The sequence below is a fragment of the Staurois parvus genome, unplaced genomic scaffold, assembly GCF_062004578.1.
Source record: "Staurois parvus isolate SC_StPar_1 unplaced genomic scaffold, SC_StPar_1.0 ptg000277l, whole genome shotgun sequence".
In the NCBI taxonomy this organism is placed as follows: domain Eukaryota; kingdom Metazoa; phylum Chordata; class Amphibia; order Anura; family Ranidae; genus Staurois; species Staurois parvus.
Window position 1 is genome coordinate 474,760 of NW_028318073.1, and position 5,694 is coordinate 480,453.

Here is a 5,694-nt window from a genome sequence, read left to right on the forward strand (position 1 = left end):
ATGTTAATTTCATTAACATCAAAGCAGCTGAAACTGATTAACAACCCCCTCTGCTACTTAACTGACCAGATCAATATCCCAGCAGTTTAACGGCTTCCCACCTAGCCACTGCATATAAATGGCCAGGTGGAAGCTTTGCCGTTCTGAGTGGACGTTCCTGAACATCCCTCAGAACATGGCCGTGCAAGTGGCCTCATGGCCGCGCAGCTGCACACTCTCATTGTGCCTGTGTCCCCTGGATACAGTGCAACGCCGCATGGCAGAAGGGCTCTCTGATTGGCCCTTCTGATCACATGATAACTGTGTCCAATCACAGCCGTCATGTGATGTCAACAAAGCTGCCATTCAGTTTAATGGCTCTGCCTCTCCTCACATAGAGCCCGCTAGTGAGGAGAAGCAGAGCTGATCTGTGAATAACACACACATCACCCACACATCACCCTGTCACAGTGCCAGTGACCCACATCTGTCACAGTGCCAGTGATCCACATCTGTCACAGTACCAGTGATCCACATCTGTCACACAGTACCAGTGATCAACATCTGTCATGGCGTACCAGTGGTCATCCACATCTGTACCAGTGATCCACAACTGTCACGATGCACCAGTGTAAATTCCACATCTGTACCAGTGATCCACATCTGTCACGGTGTACCAGTGTAAATTCCACATCTGTACCAGTGATCCACATCTGTCACAACATACCAGTGTAAATTCCACATCTGTACCAGTGATCCACATCTGTCACGGTGTACCAGTGATCCACATCTGTACCAGTGATCCACATCTGTCCCAGTGTAACAGTGTAAGATCCACATTTGTCATGGTGTACCAGTGTACCAGTGATTATGGACAGTATTCCTTTCTGCTGCCTGGGTGATTCCTTTAGCTATCGCTGACCACGTCCCTGCTTGCTGCCTGGACCAATGCTCTCTTCTGTGGACAACTGCACTACTAAAACCACAATTTTTTGGTTTACCCTTTGCTCAGCAGAATGTATTTTTGGGGTGTAATTCTTGGTATGTACATGCTATGTATTAGAAGCCTGAAGGTGCTACTTGGATGTTGGGTTGGAAAAAAATGACATGTTCTAAAGACTTGTTATGCCTTGTAGAATATACATTGGGGTGTTTGCTTTCCAAAATGGGGTCATTTTGTGGGTAATTTCATTGTCCTGGTGCTCCAGGGCCTTCAAAAATGTGATAGATAGTCAGGCAATGAGATGCGTAATTTATGCCTCTAGAACGCCTCTAGGTGCTACTTGGATGTTGGGCCTCTGTATGTAGCCAGGCTGTGGATAAGTCTTACACATGTGGTATCCCCATACTCAAGAGGAGCAGCAGAATGTGTTTTGGGGTGTAATCATTGGTATGTACATGCTGTGTTAGAAATATCTTATAAATGGACAACTTTATGTAATATAAAATAAATTTTCATTTTCTTTCCACATATTCCGAAAACTTGTGGAAAAAAATGACATGTTCAAAAGACTCATTATGCCTCTTAGAATATACATTGGGGTGTTTGCCTTCCAAAATGGGGTTATTTTTTGGGTAATTCCATTGTCCTGGTGCTCTAGGGAAGGGGTGTCAAACTCCATTTCATCACGTTACCCTCAAAGGGCCGGTTGTCAAGAATCCCCACCCTCCCCATCACCTTGCACATCCTTTGGGGGTGGAGCTGACAGCAGAAAGTGAAGGGTCTGGAGGAGGACCAGAGGAGGAGTGGACTCAGTTACCAGAGTCTGCTAAATGCTGAGACCAGGGGAGGCAGAGATGCACTGAGAGGTGCAGGATCTGGCAGAGGAGTTCTTCCCTCTCTGCTGCCGACTGCTGAGACAAGGTGGAGGCAGAGAGGAGGGGGGGGGGTACCGTAGCTGAAGGAGAGGTGCAAGGGCCACATGAAATGGCCTGGAGGGCCGGATTCAGCCCACGGGCCTTGTGTTTGACACCTGTGCTCTTGGGCCTTAAAAAATGTGATAGATAGTCAGGAAATGAGATGTGTAATTTATGCCTCCAGAAAGCCTGTAGGTACTTATTGGATGTTGTGCCTCTGTATGTAGCTAGGCTGTCACTGTATGTAGCTGGCACTTTTGAATTTTAAAAGGACAGCACCCCCACCTTTTTTGGAGTAATCTTTTTTTACATCTAGTAACTAGATTGTGTAGTGGATGCAGTCCTTATTTATGTTTTATTTGCTAGTGCAAGGAATCTTTTTGGCTTTTCTTCACTTTTTTTTAACTTGTCAGGTTGCTTTAACTGGCATCATCTGCAGATCTTAGCCTAGATTCACATCTATGCTGCATGTGGGCCGCAGTTTGCGTGAGCATGGCAGCCCATTAATTTGAATGGACTGCAGTGCCTCGTGGAATGCAGGCAAAAAGTCCCTGCACTATTTTTAGAAGCGCCGCTCACAGAGGAACCACAAGTGCAGTGTGGTTCCCAGTTTGGGTGCGATTTCCAGTGCGGGTGGTGTGCCATTAGAATTAGGTTTCACTGTGCAGGTGGTTGTGGCTGCGGAAAGAGGTGCAGGTCTTGCAGTAGCAACCATCCCCACAGGTGTGGACCTAGCATATGTTCATCCCTTTGATCTGCAGATGAATGAACAGAAAGAAACAAAAGTACCAATACGTTACACTTTGTATATTTCATCTGGAGCCGTGTTGTTTATAACACTGTCATACTGCAACTTAGAGTAGGCAAGGGACCACTCTGTGCATTATCATTGCACAGAGCAGGAAAGCATAACATCTTTTTTCATTTTAAGCCACAAAAATGACTTTAAGAGTAAACGGAACCACCATGTATCATGTTTATGTAAGTCCAAACACAACATTCCCAACGCACATGTTCCTAAGAGATGTCTGTGGATATCACTGGGTACTGCAGTGACTACTGGCTGGGAACAGTCAACATTCAAAGTAGAAGATATGTCACCAGCACACCAGGAGTCTCCAAACAGGTCCAAATCTTTATTCAGCGATCGCATCAGATTTACAAACGCTACGTTTCTGAGCAACACATGGCACCTTTGTCAGGTATCATGCTTGATGAATGGGCCCTGCGTGACTCCAAACCATAGCTTTTGTAAATATGATGTGGTCAGTGAAGAATGTTAATGCAACATGCATGGTACAGCAGCGCAAGAGTACGATCCCAGCCTTAGCAGGGGTTCCAAGAAAATGGAAAAATTGCTCCACCAGCAAAAGATTTGTGAAAAAAAAGGATCAAAGAGGCCTCATGCACACTTGAGCTCAAAAACATCAGTTTTTTTGTGCTTCTAAATGGACATCCATGTTAGCCTATGCACATACAGTATAGGCATTTACAGGAGTTTAGAGGCAAAACAAAAAAAAAATCGCTGTGTTCAAGAGGGAAGCAATTTGGCAGAAGAAATAACTGATGAGCCTAAATGTAGGTAAAGGCAACTAAGCATTAGGCGAGTTTAGCACTTAAGTGTTTTTTTTTTTTCATTTCAGTAGCCAAAAAAAATTTATATTCTGGTCAATCAATTATTTATTTATTTTAGGTACTTATATAGCGTCGTCAATTTACGCATGTGTGTGTATGTATGTATGTATATATATATATTACATTCACGTCAGTCCCCAACCCTCAAGGGGCATACAATCTAAGGTCCCTAACTCACATCCCTAGCCGCTATTGGTGGCTAGGGATGTCAGTCACCAGGTTCTGGCCACCGTTTCCTGGCAGGCACTCGTCGGGTAAAGCTGACAGAGGAGAGACCTGTATGTAAACAACACAGGTCTCTCTCCTGTCAGCAAGGACATGCGGCTTTGTATTTCTCTGCACATCAATCTAAGGTCCCTAACATCACATTCATACATACACATACTAGGGCCAATTTAGACAGGTGCCAATTAACCTACCAGTATGTTTTTGGAGTGTGGGAGACAGAAGTGCTAACAATTTAGCCATGATGCTGCCCACCCAAGCGCTTGATATGCTAAACACATTTGCCAAAATGCAGCTTAGGCACATTAGGGCTTGGTTCATATATATATATGCATTTTGCGTTTGATGCTTTCTCTGGTGCTTTTTGCAGTTTTTTTTGCCTTTTTGACTCATTATAACCACGTTTTGTTCGGCTTTTCTTTTTTGTTAATCGCTTGCCCGCCGCCCTATAGCAGAAGAACTGCTACAGGGCAGCAGGGTTGCGCAAAATCATGTATACGTACGTGATTTGCATTTACAGGTAGGGGGTGTGCATGCATCATGCCCCTACCCATGCCGCTATTGGCGGCTATGGATATCAATCACCGGATCCTGGCCTGCAGTCGGCGATCGTCGGGTAAAGCTGACAGGGGAGAGACCTGTGTGTAAACAACACACTTCTCTCTCTTGTCAGCAAGGACATGCTGCTTTGTATTTCTCTGCACAGCAGAGAAATACAAAGCAGCATGTCTCCTAGTAAAACAAACACACAGCACACAGTTAACCCTTTGATCTCCCCAGATGTTAACCCCTTCCCGCCCAGTGTCATTAGTGCAATGTCAGTACTTTTTATTAGTACTAATCACTGAATAAGTGTCACTGGGGATGTCAATGGCAGTTAGTTCCCACCCAGTGGCAGAATGTCTGCCACAGTCCCGCTATAATTCGCTGATCACTGCCAGTACTAGTGTAAAAAAATAAAAATTCCTGTATACAGTATATACACCACCATTTGTAGACACTATATAAATTTCATGTAAACCAATTCATTTACACGTATTGGGATTTTTTGTTAGCAAAGACATGTAGCAGAATACATTTTGTCTTACATTTATGAAGAAATTAGATTTTTTAAATTTTTTTATTGGATATGTTTTATCTCAAAAAGTCAAAAATATTGGGGTTTTTTTCTTTTTCAAAATTGTTGGTCTTTTTTAGTTTATAGTGCAAAAAATAAAAACGCACAGGTGATCAAATAAAACTGAAAGAAAACTCTATTTGCTGGGAAAAAAAAGGACATACATTTATGTACGATGTTGCATGACTGCTCAATTATCAGTTACAGTAACGCAGAGCCATATTGCAAAAAATGGCCTGGTCAGGAAGTGGGCGTAAATCCTCTGGAGGGCAAGTGGTTGAAGTGGAATTTTTTACAGGCGGCAAAAACGCACTTCCATGCATTTCAGCAGCTTCTCCATTGAACTCTGTTGTAGCAAAAATGCTGCTTTTTACTTTTACATAAAAAAAGGCCCTGACCCTTTCCAAAAATGCAGCAGCTAAAAAAAGCATAGATGGGAACATGACCCATAGGAAACCATGTTAAATGGATTGTAATGTGTGTCTGCGAAAAGCACTAAAAAACGCATTGGTGTGAATGGAGCCTTGTGAAGCTGCTTTTCTCCTGCCAATGTTTGTGAAAGCCACAGTGTGTATGAAGGCATCATCTGGTTCTGTAAATGCTGCCAATGTGGATGTATTTGTCTGGAAAAGAATTAAGACCGACTCATCTCAATCCAGCTTCAGCAGAAATGTGTCTCTGAAAATAAACAGAGTAGCCAAAATGTACTGATCATATACCCTGATGTTTACAGTGGAGTCACTGCATGGACAGGTCTGACACAGGGAAATAAAACAGGAAGGCTGCTGAGCAGAGAACAAAACAGACAAGCCTCTGATCTTCCCTCTCCTCCTCGCACTGTCCCCAGCCGGCCCCCGTAGCTGTAGTGAAAGTTCTTCCTG